Source organism: Aptenodytes forsteri, unplaced genomic scaffold (assembly GCF_000699145.1).
Source record: "Aptenodytes forsteri isolate BGI_AS27 unplaced genomic scaffold, ASM69914v1 Scaffold119, whole genome shotgun sequence".
NCBI classification, from domain to species: Eukaryota; Metazoa; Chordata; class Aves; order Sphenisciformes; family Spheniscidae; genus Aptenodytes; species Aptenodytes forsteri.
The window spans coordinates 5,572,126-5,585,815 of NW_008796165.1; positions in this window are offsets into that span (position 1 = coordinate 5,572,126).

Consider the following 13,690-nt stretch of genomic DNA (forward strand, 5'->3'; position numbering starts at 1 on the left):
GTAGGCAGCACCACTGCCAGGCAAGCTGTATTTTAGACCCTTCTCAAAACGTTCTCTCTAGCTATTTTTGATGCTTTTTGGAGTGGAGCCCCGCGGCTCCAGCACTGCAGGCTCCGACCCCCCACCGGGTTAATGTCCCCGGTCCCGCTGCATGAGGCACTTACACAGGTCTTCTAGGTCCAGCTGAGGACAAATACTGATTCTAGTACGTCAGAAGCAATTTCTGTCAAACAACACACTGTTCAGCTCGCCCACAGGTGAACCCACAGAAAACAACGGAGTCAAGGCAACATGTGGTCCGTCTGCGAGCCCTTTACCCAGACCAGGCTCCTGTAACGTCCCCCATAGCCCACGTACTGCCAGGTGCAATCCCCAGAGCCTGGCACGCTGCAGATGTGTGAGATATGCTGTTTGTCTACACCCACTCCCTGATTTTCAATGAAGCAAGACAATTTTGTAGCCAGCAGTTTCCATCAGCTCCAGCCAGAGCAACTCCCTTGATTGTAGGTATGGGGGAGGGCACAGACAGTTCTGGCATTAAACAAGAACATTTACCCCGGAACAGCATCCCACCCCATCCTGCCAGACCCAAGCACTCTCAGAGGCTCATCACCGTTTTGTCCTAGCATGATTTCCTCCTTTCTTCCTCACCTACAGCCTCCTTTAACCCAGCACAGGTCTCCTTCCTCCACTTCGCATGTAGTCACCACCATCCTGGGCCTCTGAGGCTGCAAGAACAGAGCGAGGCTGCCCGGGGAAACGTGCCGTTAGGGTAAGGAAGACTTTGCGACTGTTTTTGGTGAAGATCTGGCACTAGAAAGCAGAAGAAGATGGAAATGGATATTCATCACCTGCTGTGCTGGACCATTTGGTCACTGATTCAGGAGGCAGGAACTCTTCCCAAGATTGCAGCTGACACATCCCACCTGGAAAGCTCTGACTTTGCAAGCGATTATTTCAGGATGAAGATGAGCTGCTGTTTCTCTCTCTAAGTCTTGTGAGAGCAGAGTGACCCAGTGTTTTTCACCCACTCTCCTCCTGTTTTCATCCGTCAGAGGAAGCGAACATCAGCTCTCTGAGGCCAGATAACCTCCACTCAGGTTTCACCACCAACTAATTATTACAAAGGGGTGGGAAATGGAAACCAGCCTGGGATCATACCAGACGTGGGCTAGGAAAATTCTCAAGTTCATCTTCTGTGGTTAAGCTGCCTACTACAAGCTGAACAAGAAAGATGATTAAAGATAGTTGTTATTGCAGTTTAGAGCCAACAGAGACAGCTTGTACTGGGAAGCACAACACATTGTGCCTGAGAAAGCCCGCTGTAAGCATTAAATTACATTTGCTTGGAAAAGTATCGGGCTGAAAGACGGAAAGACTCCAATCTTTGGGCCACCAAACAGCAGCAAAACAAAGAGAAAGCTGAATGTAATTTGAAATGGGGAAGATTAGGCAGAAAGATGGGGAGTGTGGCTGCACTAAGATAGTCTTTTAGACACTGCTGAAACAGTGCTGCTGTAGGAGGTAAAGCAAGGGGCTGCAGCAGTGTAGGATAACATGTAGGACAACAAAAATACCTAGCTACCTGCTCCCTTGCTTCTGATGTCCCACATCAGCATCTGTGTCCCACATTCAGGTCTTGCAAGCCCACTGGGGTGGGCCTGACCACTGTGGTCAGAGCAACTGCATCTGCTCTTCGGGACGGGATCGAGCCCATACAGAAGATGCTGACAGGCAGCTCAGATGTGCTACAAAGGAAATCCTTCTGGCCCTTTTTTACATGTTGAGATGAAGTGGCTTGCGTTGGATCACACCACAAGGCTTTAGTAGGGCTGAGGACTAAAACTGCTCTTTTTCCAACCATTCTCCCTCACCCATATCATGCTGATAGTGTCTTTGTCCTCCTTTTCTCTCTCTCTAGTAAACCATATACCAACTGAGCACAGATGTATCTGAATCTGCAGCTTGTAAAGACACATAACAGTTATTGCATTTAATAATGTATAAAAATACATGTACTGATCCTATTAATGTACCAAGCTCACCTTAGGGCAGCAGGAAAGTCTTCTCAAAGCCTGCTCCAGTCCCAAAATCTATGATTTCCACTCTTCTTCCTTAAGGCACAAGCTGAGATGCAGCTGGACAGGTTTTCTTAAGCTAGTGAGACAAAGATGCCACACCAATAGCAAGGTCAGGCACTGAAAACAGCAGGCAAACACGAGTGTTGCTGACCTGCACACAGCACACACATCTTCCTTCCTGCATCAGCTTTTGCTAACTTTACAAATGATATTTTACTAAAGAGAGGTTTTATTTCAGGTTTTACTCGAACTGGCACATCCACTTGTTCCACCTTTTGCATTAAGTATCACGATGCTCAGAGCAGAAGAGGATGTGGTTCTGTAATAGCTTATAAGCCTCCCAGCCAATTTGGGAGACAGGTTGTGTTTATACAAGTTTTTAAGAAAGCAGGCTGCTAAGCAGAGAGGGAGAAATGCTCTTGCTGAAGGAAGGGCAACAGTTGGCTGAAGTGAATCTAGATAGAAATGAGAAGGTCTAGGCCAGGGCAGACTGAAGCTGCTCTGCAAATGCTCGGTGCTAAGATAGCCAAGGCAAGTGCATCAATACAAGATGCAAGCTGGCACAGGTACCCCCGCATTTCCTACAGTCTCCATCCCACAATAGCTTGCTTTGGTAATAAGCCATAAGCAGAAGAGACAATGCTTTCTTCAGCCCCCATAAGAAGGAGACATCCAGAACTCTGCATTATTGTGGGAGTCCTTAATAGCCCATAAATAGAGTACTTGCGTTAAGAGACAGCCTATTCCTCCCACTTACGCCGCCAGCAGCTGCCCTCTCCTAGCCACGGCAAGAACACTGTGGAATAAAGGACCTTGCCCCTTCAGAGCTGGTGCCTTATTTTAGCTATTAGCAGTGAAGCCCTGGTGACTGGAAAGGAGGAAAAGAGAAAACAGCAGCGAGAGCTTTATGAAGGTACCAGAAAGCAAAGCACCGGGAAACTTACAGCATTGCTCCCCAGGAATTGCACTTGGGGTTTGAGCCGAGCAGCAGGGGCTGGAAGAAGGAGAAACAGCAAGCTCAATAAACAGTCCAGCTCATCCCTGAAGCCAGAGGGGTTCTCCACAGTCCAAGACTCCTCCTGGACCATATAGAGGAGCACATCTTTAGTACTGACATTGCTTTGTTACAATCAGGGTGAAAAAGCAACAGTCCCATAGTGTTAGGCTATGTGAAGACACAGGCTAAGGTCCTGAAGACTGGATGTCCCACATAAAGCAAGGAGGCAGAGGAAAATTAATTATCCCATTTCCTTGCTTGAAACTGGAGGTAAACTGAGGCACAGAGCAGTTCCCAGGATAGGCATCTGTGTGCATGGCTCAAGTCAGGGATGCTAGAGAAAGGAAACGTGTGTTTCATGCATCAAAATCTGTAGGGAATCAGTCTGAAGAAGAGGAATATTGCTTTCAGTGACTGCATTTTTACAATACAATAAGTATTTTATTATATTGCAGGAATCACAGAACGTATGTTCTTGCGTTGTGCAGACTTGGCCCCCGTCAGGCCTCCAGCTTCTGTCCAGAAATAAAACAATGGGACAAATCTGTATTCCTCGCTGGAAATGTTCACACAAACAGCAGCACAACTTTAATTAATACAATTAGCACTCATAATGTATTTCTGTTCTTACAGCTGCGACAACACAGATGCCTCAAACTATACTGCTGCCTTTCCAGTGTGAGCTGGGACGTTTTGTCCTCTTTCAGCGTGTTAAGCCACCGCCACAAAGAAAGTTCTTCCTTATGGGTTTTCCATGGGAAACTCAGGATTATGGATGATTCGGTGTTTCACAAGAGCCTGTGGTTCCCTATCCCATCTTTAGAAACAGCCTAGGTTAGATCCAGTGAATCCAGTCCTGACCGTGCTGCTGAGAAGCCCCAAGCTGGTTCCAGCTCCCTGAAGTGGAGAAGCAGGTGCCATCGTCTGCGTCCCTGAAGAAGGCGGCAAGAAACCCTGAGCTGGGCTTCCAGCTGGGAAGACTGAGAAGTGCTATCAGGCAGGTTCACGAATTGCTAGACAGCGGAGAGAGATGTCTGTCATGGCTGGAGGAGAGAGATTGATTTTTACGAGCAAGTTAGACACAGAGGGAAAGGGTGGTATTAATCCTATTTTCCACTCCCCCTTTTTAAAATGCTTTGCTATGGTCTGTGTTTTTTTCAGTCTGTGGCTGAACTAGATACCTAATGCACCTGAGGTAAGCAGGTTTTTCTGGAGGTGGGGCTTTAAATACATTTGTTTGGGGAATGGAGGCAAAAAGTGGCAGGGAACAATGAATAAGAAATGATGTGGGAAGAGTGGAGGGAGAGGCATCCCCCCAGACCTTCCCTTCTCACCCCTTCATTACCAGTGGGCTCACAACTGTGCCCTTTGCGCTGCAAGATGCAACTTTGGGACTGGTGGTAGCTCTGGAATAAATTCTGAGAAGGGACGGAGGATGCAGGTTGAAAGACAACATGGATATGTGCCCGATGGGCAAGAATCAAAAAGACCTGTTATCCCTGTAAAGTACACAGACACACAGCAGCAATCATTAACTGCAGTCAAGTGTATTATCTCTTCATGTGCTCTTCTCCTGCAGACCCAATAATTCATCTCATCCTACATCTTAAGAGATCCGATAGCTGGGAGATGTAACGAGTGAGATCTTGCACCACAAGACATCATTAATCTGACTACATCTACTCAAGGCTGTTTATTTTTCTCCAATACAAAGCAGAAACATTTAAAACCTTGATGTACAGTCACGAGAACAAATGAACCAAGAGCCTAGCAAATCTGACAGTTACCCTCTTTTGCGTGCTTCTTTGCTAATTCATGACTGCTCATGTTATGTGACAATTCTCCCCCTCATTAGCAATTACTTATTAGCCATATAACTCCAGTCCACGCGCAGCCTCTGCACTGATGCCCTGTGAGGCTCCGGCTGTTTCCTTTCCCAAGGGGGCAAATACACCTCTCACAGCCTCACTATTCCCCAGACCAGACTTTTTTCATCATCCTCCCGCTCTTTTTTTTTTGTTTTAAGAAAGAAACGGAAATGAAGATGAGCGTGTTTCTACCAAGAGATGGTGGCAGCAGCTCTGAAGCTCTTGTGAATTACAAAAAGTCAAAGAGGATAAGCCTGCTGAGTGGAAACAGGGAGATATCACTTGCTGTCATCAGAGGACCTCCTGGGAAGAGCTGAACCCTGAGTGTCCAAAAATTAAGAGTGTAAATTGATATGTGCTCCTTCGCTTCACAGAATCTGTGCGTCATATGAGGCAGGGGTAGCTGTTACCACAGCAACTAATCTAATCTTTATTTTAATTTTTGCTGTAGTCAGATCACAACAGATAGGAAATAGCCATGCTCAGAATTGGAGCAATTGTATGTGCGAACATATGCACAGAAAACATATGTAATTGCATATGTGGCTGTACCTAAATGTAAAAAAAAAAAAAAGTGTTTTTCTATGGGGAATACACTTTTTAAGGAAGTAGAGCCAAATTGGACTCGATCTCAGAGACACACAGAACAGAGAGCGCTCTGTGCACAGCCATCGTGTTGAGTGTAACTGAGCCTATCACCATCCTAGGGGAAAGGAGAGTGTACAACTTCTATACCTTGCATTTGGAGAAATACCTTCCCATCCCAAACTGCCTGTCAGCTCATTCTCCCTCCCATGAAGGCTTCTTCTGGAGAAGAAACACAGGGACCTATCGGCCACGTCCTAATACAAAAGCCCTGATATCATCCCAAAAACCATAGTCCAGGCAACAATATGCCCTCAACACAGTAACATCACCATCCCAAAGGCATACATCTCAGGAAGGGAAATGCTTGAGATCTTGCTTTCTTGACTCACCACATGGCTGGCAACCATTGCTGCCTATCCTCAGGGCAGGGAGCCAAACAGAAGGTGCAAATAGGCCAAAATCAGGAACCCCAAGTTTGAAAACACTCAAATTCCAGGTGTCAAAATGCTTGAAGCTCTGAGCAGGGAAGTGTGCAGTGCCTGAGGCACAAAATCCCTCACAGATAGAGCTGGCATGCCAGACATTCCTTAATGCCAGATGGCAGACATGGACAGAAGAAAAACCTTAAGCACGTTCCCAGGGATTCAGGTACCTGTGTGATCACCAGTCATCACCACAGTCTTCCAAATATGACAAGCCAGATCTTCTCCTGCTCTGAACTGGGATAGTTCCTCATGACATCATCAACAAAGCTAAACTGGATTACGTCAACTTCGTTTCTTCAAAGGGTCCTACCACCAAGGACTCTTTTCGGGTTGGGTTTTTTCTTGTTTTCTTTTACCTGGAGAGCAGGATTTTCTGTGAACAGGTCACAGCCAGAACACCAAACTCTGACACTGCTGCTATCAATGCAAATCCAGAAGAGAGCTTGCAAACTTACAGCTCGAGGAGACAGCATGCAGCAAAACTCATCACCTACAGGACCCAACCTGAAACATCCTGAATCAAGAGGAACAACTTCAGCTAAAATTCAGCCTGTCTTCTGAGCCATGAGGCTGTAGGGGTGTTGTGTCATGGGTGAATCAGACAGGAAGGAAACATGGAATAGCAAATCTTCTTTAAGCTTTATAAAGACAACAAACATCTCTGCCTTTTGCTGACTGCACAGCACACCTCCAGTTCACGAAGTCCTTAAGCTGCTGATTGCCGAAGGCTGGGGGTTATGGACAGGGAAAGTATTTTAATTACATGTTTTCCTTCAGCATCTCCTCCTGGCCTCTGACAGAAATAGGATGCAGAGTTAGACAAGATTTAGCTTGACCCTTCTAATTCTTAGCAAGAAGCCAAGATGTTCCAACCTCCAGTTTAGAGGATGATGGGATTATCAACCCTTCCCTTCAGCTATTACCAAATTAGACCCCTATCTGGAGTGCCGGATCTCTTGTTAGCACAGGAGGAGACAAGCCAGGATTACAGAATAACAGGTTCCCTAAAGGTGAAGTTCTGCTTTGAAGTAGTGACTTAATTTGGGCAGATAAGATAGGTTTTTAGAGAGAGATGGATGTTTGTGCCTGGAACAAGAACAAGCAGAGGAAGCAGCTCAGTAAATGATATGTTTTTAGGTATTTTTAGTAATGTAATGCAGCAGTAAGAGGAAAACAAAGAGGGAAGAGAGAGAAAGAAACAAAGAAAATCAGTTCAGCTTCAGCCAAATACAATGGGATCACACTGGTGCATCGAAGAGGGCTTCTGGCCATCACCTTTATGGGCAGGCTAAAATAAATCCATCCCCATGATGCAGCTGTCCAACAGAAGGCCTAAGCCCAGAGTGGGGCTGAGCACACCCCATCCCAGTGGATTTTAATCACATGCCACCAAGACAGATCCGTCTTCGTCCATCTGCTCCTGGCTGCTGCCGGGAACCCTCCCATCACCTCCAACTGCAAAAACAGCAGCTGCGATTAATAACGTGCAGACACTCTCAATTGCTCATCTTGGCAGCCATCTGGCTTCATATCAAATATAGCCCTGCTATGCAAAACAAAAGGGTATTTTATCTCCTGCCACCAATAGCTGAAGGATGGACTAAGAAACAAGCAAGACTGATATGAAACAGAAGATAGATTATAAACAAGCAAGAGGCAGAGGAGGGTGCTCAGCAATACATCCGTGCAAATGAAAGGGGAGCCGCCTTTCAGAAGCAACAATTGCGAGTTTGCATTTCCTAAGGACCTATTTTGAGCAATGCTCCATGAGACCTCAGTCATTCATTTCTTCTGTTTTCCTTTGTTTTTCTACTGTCATTTTTGTTCATCTCAATTTCCCTTCTCCAGGCTTTCAGTGCAAACAAACATAAGTCAGATCTTTAACCGCTCTAATTTGGTGCAGTTCCCTGGATGTCCATATAGCAAGGTTGATTTAATTCAGCCTTGTGTCTTCAAAGGATCCTTTAATAGCAATTACAGGCCAGATGAGTGGGATTTTAATTTCCAATTAAACCAGCTTAGCTCAATTCAGGAGTGTCAAAATTTGGCCAGCTCTGCCATTCAGCTCAGTGTTCTGCATTTTGTGTAAATGCTGGCAACACAACAGGAAAGAAATTAGAAAACACACTGCCCGGGATCAGAACAATCTCTTGGAGCCATGTTTGTACAGCACCTAGCATAATAGCGACCTTTGCCATATGTGAGGTTTTTACATGTACATTTTTAAAGTCAATATTTGAGATAAGAGTCTGTATCTCATCAAGCATCCCATCCCACATCCACTGCTGAGAATTTGGCCCCAAGACCTAAGATGAGTATCTTCCCTGCGTCGCAGAAAACATGACACTGTTAAGATAACGATGTTGAACTCAGATGCAGCACTTGGTGTAATTTTAGTTCAGCTGCAGAATTTCACTGGGCAGGGATTCAAGATGAGAGTTCTGGTCTCGGGCAAGCTGCTGGCTCGCAGGAGGACTCGTCTGAGCCACATCAGCTTCTCAAGTCTCTGTTTCCTCATCCCTGAAACGTGAATGACATTGATATCTCTGGATGAAAAGCTCTATTTATTACATTTTCTCATCTCTTGGCTGCTGCCTTCATGAACACAAATCTTGCTTCAAAAACTAAAGTGTTGACATTGTTTGCCCTTTCCCTACCACTAAACTGCTGCTTAACAAGAAAATAGCTATTCCTTAAGCACGTATGTTAAGAACTAGGCCATTATTAGATATCCAGCTAGTTCTCAAAGGGATTCGCTGTCAAATCCTTAAGGGATAGAAGCCTGTTGGACATCCCGGTAGGTGTGTGTCTTTGGTGGGAGATAATGGTCTATTCCCAAGCCTTGTTCCTGTTCGTGCTTTGCCAGCTCCCATGTTCTACTGCAACAGGACACAATGCTAATGCTTCCACTTCTGCCTAGGGTGATAAAAGCTTTCAGCACCAATCTAACACAAAACCAAAGAGCATTTGCTACTGACATGATGTTCAGGTACTATACTTTGACAGTACTTCAGCTACATATTTAGCGCCTACCACCAAAATGAGATTCATACCAAGTTTAGGGACCTGCTCCCAGAGCATCATTTAGGCTAATATGAAGTGGGCCCAGGACATGATCTGACCATCCTTACCTTGTGCATGTGGGGACACGTTACTTTATCCAGGTTCCTGCTCATCCAGCTTGCATTTCTGTCTGATTCACAAGTTACGGCAATTATTGTCCTACAAAGGAGATGAGGGACCTTGCAAATGTCCTCGCTTGCTTGGAGGACAAGTGGGACTCTTCAGGCACCCAGAGTTGCCGAGTCCTGCTCTGGTAAGCAGAGGTGGGGATCCAGGAAAGAACAAAGGCAAGGAGGGCCAAGAACTAAACATTCGTCTGAAACATGTCAGTGTGAATCTCAATCTGAACAAACTCAAGCCAATATGATCTTAATGCTATTTTAAAGGGGATTAAGCAATGTGCAAAAAGGCATCACATACATATATTTATTTTTTTTGAATCCCATCTGTGTCACATGGACCGTAAACCATTCAGATTTTAAAAAAATAAAGTTGGCAAAGAAAAAACCCGCTCTCTACACAAACCTTTATTCACGTAAATGGAAAGAAGCAGAGCTGCCAACAGATACACCTACACCCATCCTCTGAATTAGTGCAACTATGTCTCTTTGGTGAGTTAATGTCCTTTCTCCCATAGAGCTTTCCTGCTTGCAGATACTGAGACAAAATGAGGTTGCAGAGAGATTTCTATTATTATCATTTCCTTCCATGCACACTTCACTTTCATACTTTGTTTTACCGTGCAGGGCTTGGGTTTCTTTCATTCTGTTTTTTCTTCCTTGCCCACTTAAGTTAAGACAACAACATTTTGTTCTGTATTTCCATGGCTATTCCATGGTGATTTGTTAACGATGTTGGGTTTGCAGTCAAACAACTGGAAAGATAAAAAGTTGGCAAGCTGCTTCCCTCATTAGGGAACATAGCTCTCAAGCGCTCAAGTGCCAGCCTATTAGCTGAATTATTCAACAGAAGAAAAAATACATGACAAATAAAAAAAAAAGCTACAATGAGAGTGGGGAGGGAAGGGAAGCTTATTGACTTTGGTGCTGCTGGAAAAGTTTGGCAGCATTCCTTGATGCTCAGTTGTGGGATTAAACCCATCTAAGGAACTCAGGCAAGGCTGAATGGCTGCACAAAAGCAGACAGAAGCTGGCATTCATAATTCAGATATTAGACTGTATTGTTGCTGTCTTGAACTGATAATGAAGAAGCCCAAGGGGGGAATATTTCCAAAACCATAATGCAAGGGATCTGTTTATGTGCAGTTTGTGAGTAACCGGTGGTGTTGGAGATTTTCCATATCCAGCCACAGGCTTTAAGCATTGAAACAACTCACCATGAGAATCCGCAGTAATAGTGTGTGTGTGTTCTTATTGTGTAATAAATACCGTGTAATTCAGAAGAGTTTAACCACCCATGAGAGAGGAGTGCATTGCCTCGCATGTGCCAATGGCAAGAGGAGTTGACATGTGGCAGCCTGTGCCCTTACAACTATGAACTGCACCAAAAACTCTGATGGGAAAGTCAGGGTTGTCTCGCTTCTGTTCTCATGTAACCTGAAAAGGGAAAGTGCTTGATTCAGGCACAAAATTAGGCAGGGTGGTCAAAAACAATCATCATATTGCTGGGGAACTGCATGCGAGTGGGCAAAACCAGGATCTCAGTCTTAACTCCTGAGGGAGGTGACTAAGGACACACAGCCTCTGGTGAGAGATTTCATCCACCTGAGAGGTAAACCAGAGTTGGTATCTGGGAGACACCTCAAGATTATGGAACAAAGTCCTCCACTGGAGAAGTCAGTATGCAGACTGGACTGCAGTGGAGAGCACGGACAACTGTCCATACTCTAGAAACAGTGTGGGCAGGGAAGGAGGTGGGTGTTATTTGAAGGGTTCAGAAACAGGGACTGTGTAATTTAGATAGCAACTGGTAATCAAAAGTAGATGAAATTTGGACTTGTCAGACTTGGACTCAGAAATGGGGAAGAAAACAGAAAAAAAAAAGTACAGGAGATCACTACTTTTTCTTACAGCTGTATATTTCCTGTGCTAAAGCAAAAGGCAATGAGTTTTATGAAACTTCGTAAGCTATAGGGATCTGCTTATTTTAAGTGTCATGTGTTGTTAGGAAGATAAAACCTGAATCTGGAGATCTGGGAAGCATGTCCTTTAGCTACTGCAGGGCCTGAAAGAGCAGTGCTGCTTAAACAGCAGGCTACCACCCACTCGTTCATTCCCAGGCAGGTTCTTTCCTTCACCCAGAAACACTGTACAAGTAGATTTTGTACATTTTTGTGAAGGATAGGAAGAGACTGGTTATACATACATCTCGTGTAAAAGCAACTTCAGTGATGTTAGCCCCTGAGAGGGATCTGTATAGAAGCCAGAATTTTTATGCCACGGTTGTGCTGACAGGAGAGGATCTAACAAATGAGGAGAAAGCACCAACAATGGAATTCACCAAGCAATTAAATAATTTTTACCTGATGACCCAGACAGAGAGAGAAGTCAGGCAGTGAGATCTGCTGATGACACTGAGCCATCGCTTAGAAGAGGACCAGAATATCACAAGCATGATGCTGAGCACCTCAGTAATGTAACAGGGCTGAAATTCAATAGCAGACAGTAATGCCATTAGGGAGCAATTAGAATTTTTGCTGTAAGAGTGAAGACTCGACCTCTGGTCTGTTGTTCCCAGAGGAGAGGAAAGGACTGGGTATGCAGAAGCAAGTTAGTGGCCACAAATACCAAGACACCTGTTGTGGTTTAACCTCAGTCGGCAACTGAGCACCACACAGCCGCTCGCTCACTCCTCCCCCCCAGTGGGATGGCGGAGAGAATTGGAAGAGTAAAAGTGAGAAAAACTCACGGGTTGAGATAAAAACAGTTTAATAATTGAAATAGAATAATAATAGCAATAATAATGATAATGTAATAATAATAATAATATACAAAGCAAGTGATGCACAATGCAATTGCTCACCCCCCGCCGACCGATGCCCAGCCAGTCCCCGAGCAGCGGCCCCCCCGGCCAGCTTTCCCCAGTTTATGTACTGAGCATGACGTCACATGGTATGGAATGTCCCTTTGGCTAGTTTGGGTCAGCTGTCCTGGCTGTGCCCCCTCCCAGCTTCTTGTGCACCCCCAGCCTTCTCAGTCAGTAGAGCATGGGAAGCTGGAAAGTCCTTGACGAGTGTAAGCACTGCTTAGCAACAACTGAAACATCGGTGTGTTATCAACTTTGTTCTTGTCCTAAATCCAAAACACAGCACTGTACCAGCTACTAGGAAGGAAATTAACTCTATCCCTGCCGAAACCAGGACAACACCAGAGAAATCTTAACCTAATAGGGTGAGAGATTTCTGGGGAGCAGGGAGGCATCAGTGCCAGTGTGTAAGACAGTGACATGCCTTAGCGCACACAGCTGGAGTCAGAACGGGAGGCTTTTCCCATGCAAAGGGCTCAGTGTATTTACCTGGACATGCAAAGGCTGAGAAGGAATGTGAATACAAGGAATAATGTTTAGAAAAGTAGAGATATTTACATTGGAAGATGAGGTCATTGCATGAACTAAGGCATAGAGAGTGGCTACAGGTATGTTCAGATGTTCCCTTCAGGCTCTCCTCCAGCCTTCACAACAGCCCAGACCTCTCATGGCATCTGTACATGGCTTTGAAGGTGGAAAAGGCAAGTAGCCCTGACTTCCAGCGGGCAAATTGAGCTAGAGGGCTTATATCACTTCCAGCCCCGCGAAGAGCTCCAGGGAAGCCATGAGACACAGGCTGAACAGATGGAGCAACTCTTCTTGGAGCAGCACTAGTGCCAGCTTAGTGTCTTCCCCAGAGACCCCCTAGATTCATCATCCTTTGGGATAATGTGTGTGGAGGGAAAGCACTAACAGGATCCCTTTCAGATGACAGTGTTTGGTGCACATTTGCAATTCTACACTGAGGATATCTGATCTATCCATATAGAGAGGACCAGTAACAAATTACCATCTGATTTCCTAAAAATCCCCACCACCACCCCAATTTTTTATAATCAAAAGCAAATCGTCCAAAATGGCTTCAAATACTTGGACGACACTTTGGTAAGTTTTTCCACCATATCAAGAAGGCAGGGGAGACACTATCTATGAGTCTTGAGGCATGTTTGGCTTTGCCATTGCTTAAAGCAAAGGCCTTGCTGCTCCACAGACCTCAGGCAATGCTTTTGCCATTAGGAAGTGTGCTGACATGGTCCAACAAAGGGTAATTAATCAGAAGCCAGTGTAATTGAACACTCCCACTGCTGCTCAATTAATCCGATCGCTTCCCTTATAAATTCATAATCGCAGCCTGTGACTGCAGCAGACCTTATTTATATGCCAGAGAGGTTTCCAGTTCTGAAAGACTCACAGGTGTCTGGGACAGAGCAGGACAGAAGCGAAGCTGGTTATGAAACAAAGCACTCAGCAAAGCTGCCTCCTTCCCTCCGCCACTCAGTTCCACAAGAGGCAGGAGGAGCGAAAGAGAAACAGTGCAGGAGAGGAAGGAAACGCTAAGAAATTAAACCTGCCAAAGATAGCAAGAGGAAAATGGCAGTGATTAAAAAGGGCGGGGGGGGGGAC